General features: G+C 35.0%; 1 protein-coding gene across 1 annotated transcript in view; it reads right to left on the bottom strand.

The window, feature by feature from the left end:
• Positions 1-19,540, bottom strand: part of LOC138713678 (uncharacterized) — a 344,968-nt gene that overhangs the window by 53,860 nt on the left and 271,568 nt on the right. The gene's annotated exons all lie outside the window — the stretch shown is intronic.

The following is a 19,540-nucleotide window of genomic DNA, read 5'->3' as shown; positions in this document are numbered from 1 at the left end:
GTTTTGGATCTTTTTAGATAAAACTGTGCTTATGAAACATAAAACGCCCAGGCGGGATTATAAACCATATCATTCGTGCGAAGATACCTCAAGCTACGACTATGGCAAGCCATTTTCACTTAGAGGGCGATAAACATTTTGAACGATGGTGTACTTCCAGGTTTATGGAATACCCCGCGGGCAACTCCATCTACAAGTAAAAGGACATATAAGGTCGCATTCAGTTAGCGTGATGTATGCGGCTGAAGTAAATTGGCTGATCGTAATAAATTCACTCTACTTGAGGACGTGAAATAGGGACTCACGAAGTTCCTACGTGTAATGTATGTTGCAGGAATTTTAAATAAGTATTTTCAAAGAAGAAGATGCCGCTAATCTTGCGTTTCTGTTTCATTTATGTTATCCTAAAAGATTGACGCTTTTCTCTTAAGGAATTTCTTGATGTATCATTTGTTAAAAAGCTTGCATATCTTTCGGTTTTATTTATTTTCACAGGAAACTGGAATTTCACCTGATATCAACAGAGACAATACGGTGAAGAATCGGTAGAACGGAGAAAAATTCTCTCTGGCATTGGAACTCGAACCTAGGTTTCCAGCTTTACGTGCTGGCGTTTTATCCACTAAGCCACACCGGATTCAAGTTCCGATACTGGATTCAATCTCTCTCATTTTTAAGTTCTACCTACTGTATTCCCCTTTGTTGACCTACCCTCGTGTAGCGTATCACAGTATGTGTAACAGTAGACACAATGTCAAACCACAACTACAGAGGTGCCTCATTACGAGTGACTAAAGTCGACGCCAATTCGGAAGGCGGTAGTGTGCTAGAGTTTGCGTCGAGAGAGACAGATAGAGAGGGCAAGGCAGCGTACAACATTGCCACATCGTACTTCACTTGCACGTGCGATGCAAATAGCGCAGGAGAGAATTTAAATTATCAAAAGACAACAATGACCTTATCCGTTGATTGTAAGCATGACACCAAACAAACCCTCTTTCCTTCACTAACAATATTCTTTGCACGGTTCTCAATCCACACCACATGCTTCTGCAGTCGTTTCTTGCGCGTTGGCAACGTTGCTGCCAGCATCAAGATGACCGGCAGCGTTGTGCTCGTCAACGTTTTTAAAATAATTATACATCTTAAACAATATTTTCCGCACCTGCCTGTGCAATACTTGTTTTTTTACAGTCTCTTCTTCCATTTATTTATCTTACACACAGAGTAAATGTTAGTTTTACTTACTCAATGTATTGAAACACTCACACGTGAACAAACGAACTTGGGAAGTACTTTTTACAGACTGATTCCGATTGGTTCTGCTGCACAAGCTTGTGACGTCACATGCCAGAAATGCTACGGCGCATATAGCAGCCTACCGCCTTCCGAACTGCCGTCTAGTCTAAGTGGCTAGGATCCGATGGGACATGGCACCGTCTTGAATCACAAAGTGATTACTTACGCTTTATCATATTATTATAATGTACCGAAGTACATATGGAGTTAGAGTGCAGTAATTATACATTTCCATATGGTGAAGAATCGGTAGAAAGGAGAAAAATTCTCACCGGCACTGGGACTCGAACCCGGGCTTTAAGCTCTACGTGCTGGCTGGCGCTTTATCCACTAGGGACACCGGATTCAAGTTACGATGCCGGATTCAATCCCTCTATTTTGAAGTTCTACCTATAGGCCTAAGCGTCTACATTACGTGACTGACGCGTATTTTTTTTCTCTCTTATTCAGCATTTATGTCCTTTCATGCCCATTCGTTTATTCATTTACATATCACCTTCTATGTTTCATATGTATTATCTATCACTGTAGTATCATTGTCTACTTCTCTAATATCTCCTATCTATTTCATTCATCTTTCAATTCATTCTCCAATTTCTCTACTATTCCTATAATCGCTAAGTCTTCCCTGCTTTACTTTGAAGATATAATTCAGTTTATGCTCTTGTTTCCCTTACCCCCTGATACTTCCCCTTCTTTCTTCATTGCTTCCTACTCCCTACTAACAAACACCTTGGCTAGTCCTTAATCCTAGCTCACCTTACTCTTTAATTTATTGATATTACACATTATCCTTTACCTTTACTTTATTTATACACACTATGTTCTTCTCACAGTTACTCACCACACTCCATTCTTCCTTTGTTCAATTTCGTCGGCCTCGGTAGCGTAGTTGTTATAGCGCTGGCCTTTTGTGCTTGAGGTTGCGGATTCGATCCCGGCCAGGTCGATTGCATTTAAGTGTGTTTAAATGTGACAGGCTCATGTCAGTTGATTTACTGGCACGTAAAAGAACTCCCGTGGGACAAAATTCCGGCACACCGGCGACGCTGATATAACCTCTGCAGTTGCGAGCGTCGTTAAATAAATTCAATTGTTGTTCAATCTCCTTTGCTATTTTTTTACCCATTAACACACTATTTTTTTAAATTATAATTATATTGGCTTTTCTTTGTTTCTGTACATTTTTTTCTCACTATCTCTTTGATTCACACTGTCTCTATCTCCCCTTCTTGTCAAGACTCCTCTTCTTTTTTTCCCCTTATCTTCTTTCTTTAATACATCTTTCTTCCTCAGCTGATGACCTATATTCTCTTAAGGTAAGCGTTCACTACATCATATCGCACTCCTCGTACGAATCGCACGCAACCGATATTTTATGTGCAGTGCGTTCACTGTAGCGGCTCTATCTCATCGTCTCATTGGATTCTCTATCAGCTGTTTAAAACATATGACGTATGATATTGACATTGCTGAAAATAGACGAGTTTTGAGGTTAGGTCTATTAATCATGAGTGTTAGCTTTTTAATTGAAGAGGAAGAAACTAGAGATATTGGTTACATAATATTATGTAAGAAACGACTTGATTACTGTAATGGGAATGCTTCAAATTATATAATTCTTCGCAGTTTTCTACAAGCGAAATAAGTTTTCCGTCTGCCATTTTGGCGCGACACTGAACATGGCACAACATAATAGTAACAGTTGAGCAACTAAAATTGATTTATTAAAGAAGGCCATGATCGCAAACATCGAAAAAGTTGCTCATCCGAGAAACGTGGACGGATTTACCGAGAACCGATGCGTGCGATGCGATATAGTGAACGCTTGCCTTTAGTCTCGCCTGCTGACGCCACAGAAATTTCCGCTATACAGAAACATACGATGTTGCGCCTCATAGTCAATGAAAATACTGTTTCCTCAGCCATGATTTTACCAATCCATTACCATCTCATTGTAATAGTCTTAAGACTATCAGTCGCTCGTGTAACATGTGCTGAGGTATAATTCTATCGCTCAAGCGGCTGGTCACATATTAAGATCCTGTTCCTTCATTACTTTTTCTGTACTTATCTATATTTTCTTTCTTTTTACTTACAGTATTTCTATCTCGGCTCATTCTTCTTCTTTCTTATTTAATTTCCCCTCCATCTCTTTTTTCCCATCTTCTGTTTCTTTCCTCATTCTTTGTTATTCGAGTTCATCATAACTTCCTCCTTCTTATCTCTTTTCCGCTCACCTAAACTTCTCTACCCCTTTTTAATTTTCTCCTCTTCTTTATCTCCTTTCTATTTCCTTCCCTTGTCCTCCAATTAGCCCACTGCTAACCAATATTCCAAATTCCTATTGTGTTATCATTATTACTTCTTTCGAGTTGGACACTGTATTTTTTTCAGCTTTTCTTACTTAATTACTTTCGTAATATTTAATAAAGAAGCTGACTGGAAGAATACTAGGCTAGCGTATAGTAATACAGAGACCGGAACTTTGGCAAATGCCTTTTAAATGTGTTAAATCTATCTTCATTTTGAAAGTAAATCTGTGCGAATTATACCTTTGTGATTGAAACGTCACAGTTTTATGTTGCCTTTTTCTGCCTTTTTTAAAATAAATGTCTAATTTACAAAATAAATGTTTTTTTTTTTGCTTTTATTTGATTACTTATCCATCATTATCCATTTATTATTAAAAATTGCCTACAAGTATATTTTAATTTATTTCTATAACCGCTACAATGAAAGTGACTTCACCGAATGTATATTATTGTCTTTCAGTCAGTTCATATTCTCTTTGCAACAATGAGTGCTGCCGTGCAAAAATTTGTAACAGTAAGCGTTTTAATTACTGCTTGTGTTTATTTGACAAGGCAACAATGAGCGTGTGTCTAACGTTATTTTAACAGTTTTTTTTTTTTCACTTTTCATTGCGACGTTTTTGTAGCTAGTTAAATATTGCATATCGCAACATCAGTACAACCAAACACAAAAATGCACTTTTCAAGGCTACTGGGAAGACGATTTCTTTGCTTCCAACAGTAATTGCAACATCGAGTCGAAAATCTCAATTTGCATTCGACTTATGTAAAGCTTTTCTTGCTGCCGAAATCTCTTTGTGGAAAGTACAAGGTTGTGGGTGTACAGTAGTGCAAGGGTTTTCTAATTGCCTTTTATTGCGTATTTTAGCTATTTATAATGCCTTTTTGCCTGCCTATTTTAGCTATTTATGATGCCTTTTTGCCTGCCTATTTTAATGATTCATAATGCCTAAACTTCGGTCTCTGAACTAATCATTTTAAATTTTTTAAAGAATACTAACATTTGTCACCTTCGAATCCTTCAAAGAAAACTGACGGTTGTTTTTTTTTTTTTTTTTTTAATTCTTCGAAGAACGTTTCATTTCATCAAATCCTTCAAATAAGTTTAACGTTTAACTTTTTTAAATCCTTCAAAAAAAATTCTGAATTTTTTTTAATCTTTCGACGAAATCTCTTGTTCGAATTTTTTTAATTTTTCAAAGAAAACTGTATCTCCTTATCTCCATCAAAGAATTTTTTTTCTCCTTTCAAAACCTATAAGGTTTGTCTTCCTTAAATCCTTCAAAGAAAGATTCTGTTTTTTTTTTTTAATCTTTCAACGAAATCTGTTGTTCGATTTTTTTAATTCTTCAAAGAAAACTATATGTGCCTTCCTTATTTTCTTCGAAGAAAACTTTTTTTTCTCCTTTCAATACCTATAAAAAGAACCAAGTTTTTCTTCTTTAAATCCTTCATAGAAAGATTCCGCTTTTTTTTTAATCTTTCAACGAAACATGTTGTTCTATTTTTTTTAATTCTTCAAAGAAAACTATATGTGCCTTCCTTATCTCCTTTGAAGAAAACTAATAATTTTCTTCTTTCAATGCCTATACAAAGAACCAAGGTTTGTCTTCCTAAAATCCTTCAAAGACAGCAAATGCTTGACTTTTTTAATTATTCAATAAATCTAACGTTTCTTTTTTAATCGTTCAAACAGTAATTCCACTGTTTGAATTACTTACTTCCTTCAGAGAGAACTAACTTTTGAATCATATGTCCTTCGAAGAAAAGTAACACTTGCTTTCTCTACGTTCTTCACTTACAAAATTAAATTCCTGTGAAACGTAAGGGAGAGTCGGGTAGTATCGGACAGCGGGTAATATCGGACAGTGCGTTTCTTTCATCTACCACCATATGGTAGTACCTGAATGACATGGTTACGTTTCTCTATGCGACATCACAGAAACGTAACCATGTCACTCAGGTACTATCATCGTGTGGTAGATGAAGGAAACTCACTGTCCGATATTACCCGCTGTCCGATACTACCCGACTCTCTCCTATATTATTATTATTATTATTATTATTATTATTATTATTATTATTATTATTATTATTATTAATTCTTCACTAATAGAACATTTTAAATTAAATTTAATTTTTTGCAGTGAAGGATCTGCCCTTGGACAGAACACTATGCATGAATGAACATAAAAAAATAATTAGGCCTATTTTATTCTCTATGCGACGCATTTTGAAGTGAAAAACATTGCATAATGAAAATTAAACACTTTCGGGTGTTTTAAATATGGCCTCCAGCTTGGCAGTATAGCAACTATGATGTACATAAACGCTTATATGTCTGTTAAAGCGTGTTGCAAACCTTGATGAAAGTGGGGTATAGAAAGTGATAGTTACATGATGTTTTCAGTGCTATGAACTCTAGCTTGGTGCCATTTACCAACTGGCGTTGTCGGATTATAACCAGGCGAGGCTCTCGACGAGAGTGTTACCCTGGACGTCTAAGCTGTGCTCTCCACGTTGTGGAGCTTTCATGCAAGCATACTATATACGTGTATACCAATTACAGGGGTTTTATAACCACAGAGGTAAGAGCTTGAGGCCCTCTTTATGCTATTACGTTGCAGCGCATTACTTGACCACTCATTCCAACCACAACTGATCGTATGTTTACTCTGTTTAACGTGTGAAACATCTCATACAAATCTTTGTTTTTCCTGCCTTTGGAAATGGAGATTATTCAAAGATAATATAGCGATTTTGAAATGAATATGAAATACGAAATTAATTATTTGAAGAAAAACTAACCTATTGGCTAATAAAACTTTCACAATAGTATGGTATAGTGTATTATATATATAACCTGGTAGAGATAAGGCCATTAGGCCTTCTCTTGCCTTCTGCCAGAGGATCACAACTACAATATTAAGAATACAATTACAATTATAATTACAATTAATATTAAATTTAAAATACAATAAAAATCAAAGTACTAAAAGATTAACTGATTAATAAAGGCTAGGCAGTTTATTGTGAAAGTTAAGAACAAAAAATGATATTTTTTACTTAAGTAAAAATTAAACCTAGAATAAAATTATGAAATGATTAGCCTAAAAGTGTCCCGTTAAGGGCAAAGGCCTCCTCCTAAGAGGGGGAGCTCTATTTGTCTCACGCGGTGAGCTACTCCGCGTAAGAGATGTTTACAACCTTGGAATTGTTCACTTGGTTCACATTTTGCACTGTTGGATATTGTTCGCTTGTTTCTGTCGCACTGGTTTTAGTCGTTGTTCACTTGTCTTCTTAGGTTTTTCCAGTCTTCCCTATGCCTTGCTCTGCTTGACCAGTGGCTTCCTATACGTTCACTGAAGAGATCGGCCCATCTTCTTCTTGGTCTTCCGCATAATCTGTTGCCAATGCGGGGGATCCCATAGTGTGACTGTCTGCGTCCATCTTCCGTCTCTAAGTCGTGCAACATGGCCTCCCCACTTCCATTTGGTGTTGGTGGCTTGCAGTGCTGGATCTTTAATAGCTGACATCTTTTGTAGCACTTCATTTGGAACTCTGTCCCTGAGTGATAAGCCTAGTATCCTTCTCAGCATCTTTCTTTGGCATATTTGGAGACTGTTACGAAGTTTGGCAGTGAGAGACCATGTCTGACACCCATATAACAGTACAGGAGTTACGCAGGTCTCCAATATTTCCATTCTGAGTTTCTTGCTGAGTGTTCTCTCCAGAACGATGAACTTGAGTGTCCAGAATGCCTTCCACGCGAGAGAAATTATATAATGATGAAATTATCTGGCAATGAAATATTTTGTGCTAGAATAAGAGAATTATTTACAAAAGCCATGTCTGAACGAGTCTCAATTACTGACCAAGTGCCTACTAAGTTTGTGTTTGAATTCAATATTATTTAGACAGTCCCTCATGCTAGCAGGTAACGAATTCCAGAGTCTTGGCAGGGGTATTGTGAAAGAGGATGAGTATGAGGAGGTGCGATGGGATGGTATTGTTAGTATTGTTTCATGGCTAGAGCGTGTGTTCAGATTATAGTGGGAAGAAAGGTAAGTGAAGCGAGACGACAGGTACGAAGGAATGGAAGAGTTCAATATTTCGAAGAGAAGGAGAAGTGAATGTAAATTTCTTTTCTTATCTAGTTTAAGCCGACCTATTGCTTCCAGGGATGGAGTAATATGATCATATTTACGAACATTGCTTACAATGTGGCCGTGGTTAATATTACTGATCAATTTAATACAATGGTAACTAAAGCAATGGCTTACCAGCAAACATTCTCATGGGGGCATATAAAAAAGATACTTTTTCCTTCCACCATGTTAATAATGTCAGAACAAGTGCTTGTACAAGTTTTGGTCACTCGAGCGCAATTATGATGGCGTTAAAAAATAGTTTCCCTGAGGCCGTTTACAGAAAAAACACAACTGCATTGGAAAAATTTATTGTAACTGATACAACTGTTGACCTATTTTTCAATATAGTCCCTACTGGAATTGAGACATTTGTCATACAGCTCCAGTAGCATCTTTCTTAGTATGATCTCCTCTTCTGCTAACAACGCCACATTATTAGCAAATCTTATGCACTTCATTCTTGTTCCTTCTACTATCACCCCTCTCATGTTCTGAAAACAGTTCTTCACTAAATCCTACAAGTAGATGTTGAACAGTGTAGGTGATAAAATACATCCTTGTTATACTTCTCTGCCTATTTACTTCCTTTTGACATTTCTTTTCGTATTCTGACTTTGACTCGTTTCATATTAAGATTACTGAACATCCTCCTCTCTTTCCAATCCACACCAATATTGTCTTCAGAACCCCATACGTTTATTCCAAAATATCACTGTATAGAAGCAATATTTTGGTTATTCTTACTTCTTTCGATATTACAGATCAATTACACTATTTTTCTTGTTTTTTGTATTTCTGTATAAACTTCGGTCCATTAAAAGTCTTTAAAATATTTGGAACAATAGGAGACTTCAGTTTAGTAGGATGAGAATATGCACCACGATATCGGTTTTAGTCTAGTAACGTACGTGTGATAATTTGAAGATTCAATTTTACTTGAAAATGAAATTTAACACCTATTTCAAAAATGTATTTTAGAAATAGATAATGATCGCATGAATGTATGAAATATTATAATACTATGTTAGCTATTTCTGTCAAATAAATATAATTTGAATTTGCTTGTCTCTGCAAGTAATAGTGTATGTTTTGCACTGTACAAAACAAAAAGTATTCAAGTAATTTTATTCATATGGGCAAGTGCTATGAGAAATAATTGATATTCACGCAAAGCGTTTTATATTATAGAGAAAACTTTAATTTAAAGTCACATCCCACAGCCTATAACTTTACTTTATTTTGAGTCTACTTACTAACATTTATATCCATATAAGATACTCAACGTTGGATTACAAATTCTCCAATTATCAGAATTTCATGCTTAAAGCAATTAAATCGCTCAAGTGTTGGAATTAGTCTACAAATAGCAATACAGTATATCCTCTCTTAGGAAAACACTCTCGCACAAAATATCACGTGGTTGTATTTATGTATGTCGCTAATTAGTTTAATAGAGGGATTTACCTATCGCTAATGGTGGCTGCAATAAAAACAACATAGTAAGGGTAATCTCTTCAAGAGTCCTCTCTACGCTGAGCACTGTATCATTAACACGAAATAATTAATACAAATTAGTTTGTTGAAAGTAGTTTGTACAAAGATTTTCAATCACATGTAATAATAAAAACCATTTAATTTCTAAAAGGGTTGCTCTTTTAATGAGTATTAATGAAACAAATGTTCGAAAGTTACTTGCGGAAAAATTGTTCAATTTCACAGTAGTATAATGATTAATTAAAACGCGATTTACGTGAGACACTTGGGTTTATAAATATTATAGTAATTCTTTGCAAATTAACGTGAAATTTATTTTTGATGTCATAGAAAAGTGCGTGCGTGTAAATAATAATAATAATAATAATAATAATAATAATAATAATTTATTTAACCTGGCAGAGTTCAGGCCATACGGCCTTCTCTAACACTCAACCACGAGTAAAACTGCGTTACAAAAACACTACAAATTTACAAAGTACACTACAATTTTACACACAAAACTGAATAAGATAATAATAATAATAAAATGTAAACAACAACTAAGTAGAAATCAGATATAATATATAACATAAAGAAAGAAAGGAAAAAGCATAATAAAATGTGAACAGCAGGTCAAAATAAATGAGACATACAAAGTGTAAAATAATAATAATAATAATAATAATAATAATAATAATAACAATAATAATAATAATGATAAAAAATAAGAATAGTAATAATAATAATAATAATGATAAAAATAAGAATAGTAATAATAATAATAATAATAATAATAATTTCTGCACGGAAATATCATATGTACGAGTTTTTACTCCTTCAGGGAAGAATTAAGACTGTATTTTTGTATATGTTATTTTACTAACAATAAACAACTTCGGTACATAATAATAATAATAATAATAATAATAATAATAATAATAATAATAATAATAATAATATATGATATGCGTAAAATATCACTTAGTGATTTCAGACGGCGCACATTCCGTCGGATCCTGGCCACTTAGTCACTCGTAATGAGTGCACCTATGTACGTAGTGTGTTGGACGTTGTGCCACCGTCACACATCTGTGACCACAAAAGGGTTGGCCACAAAAGGGAAACTAAGAGGTGGAGCTTAAATGAGAGGGATTAAATCCAGTAACGAAACTGGAATCCGGTGTGGCTTAGTGGATAAAAATTCAGCATGTAGAGTTGAAAACCCGGGTTCGGGTCCCGATGCCGGAGAGAATTTTTTTCCGCGCCACCCCATCCTTCATCGTCCTTCATCCTGTTGATGAAACCGAGCCTGAGAGTGATAAATTCCCCATTCATTTTCACGAAATTTGATCAGGAAAAAGGATAAAAATATGTAAATGAAGTTGACTTTCAGCCTATCTCATTAAATGAGGGCTGTTATTTCTTCCACAACTACAATAATGATATCATTTTGTTTCGCTTAAAAATTGACTGTGAATGTGTGTGAGCTAAATTGTGCATCTGGAATTGTATATTGTACTACATTAGTAGCACAGAGTCAGATTTCATCAAGATGATTTTTTGCAATAAGGAAACATTAGTTTAGTAACCGAAGAACAGTCCATTTGAATATTTTATAAATTTCCCAAATTTCGAACGTGATTACAAAAAGGAGGTCCATGGAATAATGCAGTCATGGGGATTTGAAGCCTCAGGTAGTGTAAAGTGGAGGATCTCTCTGATATTACGAGAAACGTTCCGGACATACTGAATAAACATTCCGGGAACTAACAGGGACAATGCAGTAGTTGAGGACTTCGTAATAGTGACCCAACTACCCCGCAGGGGATATTAATATTGGAATGCTACGTTCAGTACGGAATGATATCAGGAGAAAACATTCTAATCCGAATGCTGTACTGGACGGCACGTGTTTAACGAGAACAATTGCCTCTTCCGCTCGTGCTACAGTCTGGTCTGTGAGAAACGTTGCCTTTTCCACTATATGTTAGGGATGAGACTCATTACGAAAATGTGATAATAGTAGTAGTAATGCTAATAGTAATAATAAAAATAAAATTGATGCTAATAATAATTATTATTCATTTAACGGGTTACTTCAGCTTCATCTCTATGCGGATGACGTGAATATGTTAGGAGAAAATCCACAAACGATTAGGGAAAAACACGGCAATTTTACTTGACACAAGTGAAGCGATAGGTTTGGAAGTAAACCCGGAAAAGACAAAGTATATGATTATGTCTCGTGACCAGAATATTGTACGAAATGGAAATATAAAAATTGGAGATTTATACTTCAAAGAGGTGGAAAAATTCAAATATCTTGGAGCAACAGTAACAAATATAAATGACACCCGGAAGGAAATTAAACGCAGAATAAATATGGGAAGTGTGTATTATTATTTGGTTGAGAAGCTTTTGTCATCTAGTCCGCTGTCAAAAAATCTGAAAGTTAGAAATTATAAAAACAGTTATGTTACCCGTTGTTCTGTGTGGTTATGAAACTTGGACTCTCACTTTGAGAGAGGAACAGAGATTAAGAGTGTTTGAGAATAAGGTTATTAGGAAAATATTTGGGGCTAAGAGGGATGAAGTTACATGAGAATGGAGAAAGTTACACAACGCAGAACTGCACGCATTGCATTCTTCACCTAACATAATTACGAACATTAAATCCAGACGTTTGAGATGAGCAGGGCATATAGCACGTATGGGTGAATCCAGAAATACATATAGAGTGTTAGTTAGGAGCCCGGAGGGCAAAAGACCTTTGGGGAGGCCGAGACGTAGGTGGGAAGATAATATAAAAATGGATTTGAGGAAGGTGGAATATGATGATAGAGACTAGAATAATCTTGCACAGGATAGTGACCGATGGCGGGATTATGTAAGGGCTGTAATGAACCTTCGGGTTCCTTAAAAGCCATTTGTAAGTAAATGATAATAATAATAATAATAATAATAATAATAATAATAATAATAATAATAATAATAATAATATAAAATAATTAGTTTGTGGGGAATGTCGAATACATTTTTTTTAATTGCAGATTGTATGAAAATGTTGACACCCTTTCAAAAGAGATGTTTCACTTTTGTCCTCATACTTATGTCAAAACCCCCGATAGTTATATAGAGACCAATTTCCATGAAAAATGAAGTTTTTTTACTGCAAATCCAATCTCTCTATCTTTGTAACTGTGGATTATATAACAATTTTTCTGTTATGAAAAATTACATTTTTGTATGAAAAAAAATGAATTACTACAGAATGGATGTACTTATATCAATGAAATTTGTGACAGAGTTAGCTATTATCTCAAGTCATTCTTCCAGAATAGAATAATCTGTCACTTCATGTCCATACTGAATTTCGACCCATTTTCACGTTTTTTTTTTTAATTATTCTTTGTCTTTCGACTGGTCTTAAGATTCCTTTTCTCACTTCTACAGTCTCTTGTATTTTTGTTGAACAAATTAATTATTCTTTTTCGATTTTCTCTCCTCTAATGCTTTCTTAACTGAACAGTCAGTACGTATCGTAGTAGACCATTTTCCCCTTATGTCCTCATGAGTAGTTTACCTACAATAGTGAGTGCGTGTCTGGAATGGAATATTAAAATCCTTGGCCGCAGTTCTGTTTTCGAACTTTACAGCACTGACAGCTCATAGCATCATATCAGGAGAAGTAGTTGCTCTGTCAGTTTTTTTATAAGTTGTCATTTTCTCATTTACTGCAATGAACATATATTTTTTAAATATTTACAGTCAATTAAATTGAAATTATATAATAGCAATTTGTAAGAATAAGTAAATTATGTATTGTATAATTTATGTAATAATTTAAAGTAATACAGCGAGGTAGGTTACACACCGTGCCAATCTGCCCCCTAAGAACTGTGCCAACTTGCCTTTGGTCTAGATATTTAATTTGGGTTTAAAATTACGAATTAGAACAATGATTGATGGAAATGAAATTAACACGAAACAGAGGCAATTAAATGTACTTTCCAACGATGTATTTAAAGTTCACCTAATATTACACATGTATCCTGCAAAAAAATTATCACGAGATGGTGAAAATTTACTTATCTTACTGCAAAAACAAATTTATGACTTCCTTCTTCTCCCGCTTGCCACAAAGGTCTGACGCTTCCGTGGAGTGTGCTTTATAAAGCAGGGATCATATTGTCTGCGTGGTGCTGCAATCCGTCGCGTAACTACCGGAATAAAGCTGATGTGCCAACGTGCCTCTGTAGCCTAGCCAATCTGCCTCCATATCCCCTATACTAAAGCTCTAACCTTAACGTCCCTTCAGCCTGTATTATGTGTATATACTATGTGTCTATAGCCGACTCTAACAACCATGCATACACAGTACTTACCTGTTGTTATGGAAGAACTTTAAATATTGGTAACAATAAAAGGGTTAAACTAAAACTGAACAGTATTCTTGAAAATATCCTGCATATTCGAATCTCTATCAAGAGCAATATGAATTAAACAGGTACTTCGAGCCACGAGGTACTACGTAACAATAATAAAATAAATATAAACTATTTCAAATTAGCACCAATAATATCGTGTGATGTCGAAAGAATATTTTCTTAGTACAAACATTGTTAGAGTGACAATCAAAACAGGTTTATATTTAGAAATTTAAGAATGTACACAGTTGTACTTTGTAATAAAATTAGTGACACTTAAAGTACCGGTACACAATTCATTTTTATTTAAAATATATTACCATTTTCTACAAAGAAGAGAATGAAGTAAGTCACTTTCTTAAATGTGCGATATACCCTATTTGATTTAGTCACCTTACTATTCCGAGCAATGTTTTGATTAAAACATAGCAGTGCTCTGTACAAGTCCTTGTACCACTCTGAGTTGACGTGAAAAACACGATTTTGATAACACGCGACGTAGTTAACTTCATATGTCCCGTGTCCGAACTTCCCTTCATAGTGATGAGCATCACAATTTTGTAGACTACAATGAAGACTACTGTCTTATTAATATAAAGTTGGAAGTGAAATAACCTTGCAGGTTGAAAGAGACGATATGGTACATGTAAATTAATAGAAAATCTATATTACGTTTTGTGATTAAATGCACGGTTAATTAGAAAATTAAGTTTGAAATTTCAGCAGTCCGGCAACATCGTCGTGAAACACACTACTCGCAAACAGATGTAAGAGGTCAACGAACTCGGTGAGTCTCCGTACGTAAGCTGCTAACCTGGTTTGAATTTAGGGGTTTTTAAAGTTAAATTTACACGAAAACCGTGCACACCATTCAAATACACCAGAGGGATAAATTATTCTTCATTAGATTTCTTATCGATATGGACAAAAATTACGATCATACTTGCAATAGTTACGGAATGATAGATTGTTAAACATTTGGGAAAACACTTTTGTTTTTCTAAAAAAAAAAAAAAAAAAAAAAAAAAAAAAAAAAAAAAAAAAAAATATGAACTTTTCACCAATATGATATTAGGCCTATAGTTTTCTGTTACATATAAAAAGAGCTATTCGCTCTGGAAATCTGAAGGCTATTTCACTTCCACTCTGTATAAGGAAATATAGCCTAACCATTTAGGTGCATTATGTTAGTGTTTTGAAAGTGGTAATTTCACCTTTCTTAAAGTGCCGTATTTATAAGAAAGTATCTTATTCTACGTGAACAATAAATTCCACTGAATCATTATAATACCTGCAACTAGTATAGGATAAAATATAATCTCTCTCATTTAACATGTCATTCGTCTTGGAAGATTTTCCAGTTCACGGCATGGTTAATATGACAGAAACCTCACGAAAAAAAAATTATTTGATTGTTTGCATTTAATAGAAGTATATAAAAGACGAACAAATAATAAGCACTGAATTGAAGGGTTCAGAGTCATAGTGGGGCAAGCGCCATATATTAAAAACAGAGAAAACAAGGGCTAAAGTTAAGCGAATACTATAATTTAATCGAACATATAGCAAGTAATATAAAGTTTACACATTAAAACTAAATGGTATGTCAATTTTCATTAAACTATGGTATTCACTTAACTTTAACCCTTGTTTTCTCAATTTTTAATAAATGGCTCTTGGCCCACTATGGCTCCGAATTCTTCAATTATCAAGTGCGCTTTATATTCGGATTGAAGCAACGCTTTAAGTATGAAATCTTGTCACTACTATAGTAAAAGTAGAAGTGCTTGATACCAGGATTTAACACTAAACGGAAAGTTATAAAGATGTAGTTTCGTTCTTTATGGGAACTAACTGTACATTATTATCTGGTTAGAGCGAGGGAGAACAAGGAAATGATGGGCAGATCAATCAGGTTCCTGGGAGGAAACTGAAATGACCGCTTGCAGGTTCAGATAATTCGCTGTTGTAATCGGATTGCATCGGTTCGGATAAAAGCAATTATCAATAAATACTCCAGAGGTTAGAAAAGTTTTGCCATTGCGGAAAATTAGAGATAAGTCTCTTGTATCATTGATAGTGGCAGAATAACGTCAGAAGGATTCGTTGATGTACTAGCTTGACTCCGTCCTTGCGTTTTTCTCACAAAGTCCAATACTAACATTGGTGATTAAGGTGATGGTTGCTATAGCAATTATAAGCCTAACGATGTAACGTATAAATTCTCACTAAGCGTATAATGCTGAAAGTAAAATGAACAGTTAGTAAGTGAATAAATGGAGATACGTTCATTGTGCAGTCACTATCTTAAATTTTAATTTGCATTATTAATAGACACCCACTGGCGTAGCTCAGACGGTACCGCGTTTCCTTGCTGATCCGAAGCTGCGCTCGGAAGTGAATTTGATTCCCACTGGGCTGAATACGTTGTTGAGTTTATTGAAGTTTCCTTCAACTGTATACCAAATATGAGGTAATACCATGGCATATCCTCGACCTTATCTCACCAAATATCATCTGACTATCACCAATTTCATCGATGTTAAATAACTAAGTGATACCGACCGTTAAATAACTGATTAAAATATTATTAATATATTATTTTATAAGTCTGACTGTCAAAGTTGAAAAAGAACATGAATTTATAGGAATAAATTGCATAATATTGCATCATACAATATTATAAACATGGTGCACAACACGAAACAATAAATAGCAACATAAAAAGAGAAGAATCCAGCCTTCGCTTGGCATGGTTTAAGTTTCGAGTGCTGGACTTGGGACGGGAGGTAGCTTATATTTTATTTTATCTAATTTTATTTATTTACTTGTTTGTTTATTTGTCCATGTAACTATTTATTTATATGGTAGAGTTAAGGTCTTCTGGCCTTTTCTTCCACTCAACAAAATTATTACAAACAATACAAAATCTATACTAATAATAAATCTGTAACCAAAATTTTTCTGATAATTTTCACTTTTCAAAAATTAATTCGTATTAACATGTATAATTATCCATCCTGAGACCGAGAATCGCGTTTTTTTTTTTTTTTTTAATTTTTGTTTGTATGTCTGTCTGTCTGTCTAGATGTTTATTATCTTTTCATGCGATAATGGCTGAACCGATTTATATGAAAATTGGAATATAAATTAAGTTCGTTCTAAATTAGATTTTAGGCTGTATGTCATTCAAAATACTTTATTTGAAAGGGGAGTTATAAGGGGGCCAGAATTAAATAAATCGAAATATCTCGCTTATTATTGATTTTTATGAAAAATATTGCATAACAAAAGTTTCATTCATCCATTCATTCTTTCATTCGTCCTCCATTTATGCATGCATTCATTCTGTTGGCCAGTCTGTCTTTTGTTATTAATGCTTCATAAATAAATCTGTACCAATTTCAAAAAGAGAATTTATGAACGGTTATAGTTTACACCACTGTAAATGGGTACTAACTTTGGAGTGAATTCGTAATAGTATTAAGGTGAGAAAAAATATTGTGAAAGCGCTATAAAGGGTTGTTTCCAATCTCTGATAACGAACTACAATGATGTCTCATGTGCGTCAAGAATCACATCGACATCGACAGCTGAATTGCGGCGAGAGATGGCAGACCAGTAGTGAGTGATTTCATAATCAGAGTGCACGGTGTATCACAGTAGCAATACCCAAGAAAATCGAGCCTTTTTGGGAGGGGTACATAACAACTCTTTCCGATGCCAAGTACAGTTAGGGGAGAGTTGGGTAGTATCGGACATCGGGTAATATCGAGCAATGCGTTTCTTTCATCTACCATCAGATGGTAGTACCTGAATGACATGGTTACGTTTCTGTATGCGACATCACAGAAACGCAACCGTATCATTAAGGTACTACCATCAGGTGGTAGAGGAAAGAAACTCACTGTCCGATATTACTCGATGTCCGATACTACCCAACTCTCCCCTACGTGAAAATCATAGGAGCCTGCAAAAAACGTGGTTTCGTTATTTCCAAGAGTGGCATCTCGTGTGTATCTAATAAGACTGGCAACGCCCGATGGGATTAATTCCAGAGTGGAAAAAGCAAACAAATCCACCCACCATCACAAGTCGCCGCACCCCACGAGATGTTACAAATTAATTCCATTCGAGCTTTACCAAGCTTATTAAGTACACAGAAGACGCTTTCTTGGAATTAACGAAACCTCGTTTATTGCAAGATTCTTTTATTTTCACTTAACTGTACTTGGCATTGGAAAGGGTCGTAATGTACCCCTTCCAAAAAGGCTTGATTTTCTTGGGAATTTCTGCTGTAAGTCGCAGTGCACTCTGACTATGAGATCACTCACTACTGGTCTGTCACCTCGCGCCACAGTTCAGTTGTCGTGAGACTCCTGACGCACATGATGTCATTCAAATTCGTTATCAGAGATCGTAAACAACCCTGTAAATTTATATAAGTACAGTTAACTGTGCAAACAAGAAATATTTGTTACATTGAGAACGTTACAGCTTTTTAGGGAATTACTTCAAAAGTACGCACACCAAATATGTCTCACTTGGGTCTGTGGACACATTGGTGTAAGAGGAAATGAAAGAGCTGATGAGTTAGCGAAAGCAGCAGCCTCCAGCAGAGAAACTCCGACCTACACCCTACAACCTATAGCATAATTATATCAAGAAACAAATAAGACAACAGACTCGTCAAAAACTTGAATACTAGATGGACGACAAGCACAACCGGATCACTAACAAGAGACACCTTCTTCCCAAAAATCCACGACCGACTCAAAAGCCATCACTTCAAACTTACTTTCGTAACAACACAATTTATTTCTGGACGTGGGAAATCTGGAACTGACTTCGACAGATTCAACATTCCAGTAGACATCGACTCTACTTGTTCCTGCCGCGAAGACCTTCACAGTGTGAAACACCTTCTGTTTGACTGCCCCATTATTGAGGTAAAGAGATTTGAACTAAAGACACCTCTCCTGAACTGTAACACCGAGTACAGGACTCCACTATGTGAAGTGATCAAGAAACCGTGTTGCTGCAGACAATTTATAGATTTGTTGAACTTTATATTTAAAAGACTCTAGAGCTATCTTTCACCATTATCTGTGTATATATAATAAGTAGTATATATATATACGTAGTATACCGTGTAACCAAACTAAAATCTTAGCATACCGCTTGGTAAATTAGGGTTCTTTTGCACAGATATTTAATAAGAATAATATTATCCATACTTCATTTTTCTACTGATGGATCATTAAGTAGAATTTTGAAACACATTGAGAAAAACCTGATTGGCAAGTAGGAAAATAGAGAGTAAAATCTAGACAAGAAAAGTCAATCTATTGGTAATAGTAATATGCGTTACAAGAGCGGTATGTTGAAGTTTTCATGTTCGAGGAAAAGTTTGAAAAAGCGAGACGTAGTTGAGCTTTTTTAATTTCCGAGAATTGAAAGAAAACATACCGCTCGTGTATCGTACATTATTTTGTGCGAAGATCGTTTATTACATACTTGAAAGAGGAATTTCTAATTAGTTGCAATGAAATCTCCATCTTGGTTTCTGTTCAATGACGGCAATTTTGGAAAACAAAAATATCTATCTTCAACATTGTTGCTTTAAAATGTTTTCTGTGTTACTATACTCCAGCAGGCCTGATATACGTCTGTCTTTTTTCCCCCAGTCTATAAATGCGAACTTAAAACAAACGGCTTCCTTAATGTTACATGCATCACGAAATACAGTAACTTTAGTGGAGTAGAGTTTACTTAATTTTTGCAGATATTTAAAAACAATAATTAACAGTGCAATTAAGGTGAAATTGCAGTGGTAAGTTTCCAATTTATAATTATTACTATGTTGAACGTC

The sequence above is a fragment of the Periplaneta americana genome, chromosome 14, assembly GCF_040183065.1.
Source record: "Periplaneta americana isolate PAMFEO1 chromosome 14, P.americana_PAMFEO1_priV1, whole genome shotgun sequence".
In the NCBI taxonomy this organism is placed as follows: Eukaryota; Metazoa; Arthropoda; class Insecta; order Blattodea; family Blattidae; genus Periplaneta; species Periplaneta americana.
Note: the sequence above shows the minus strand (reverse complement) of the source record. Positions and strands in the feature narration are given on the sequence as shown.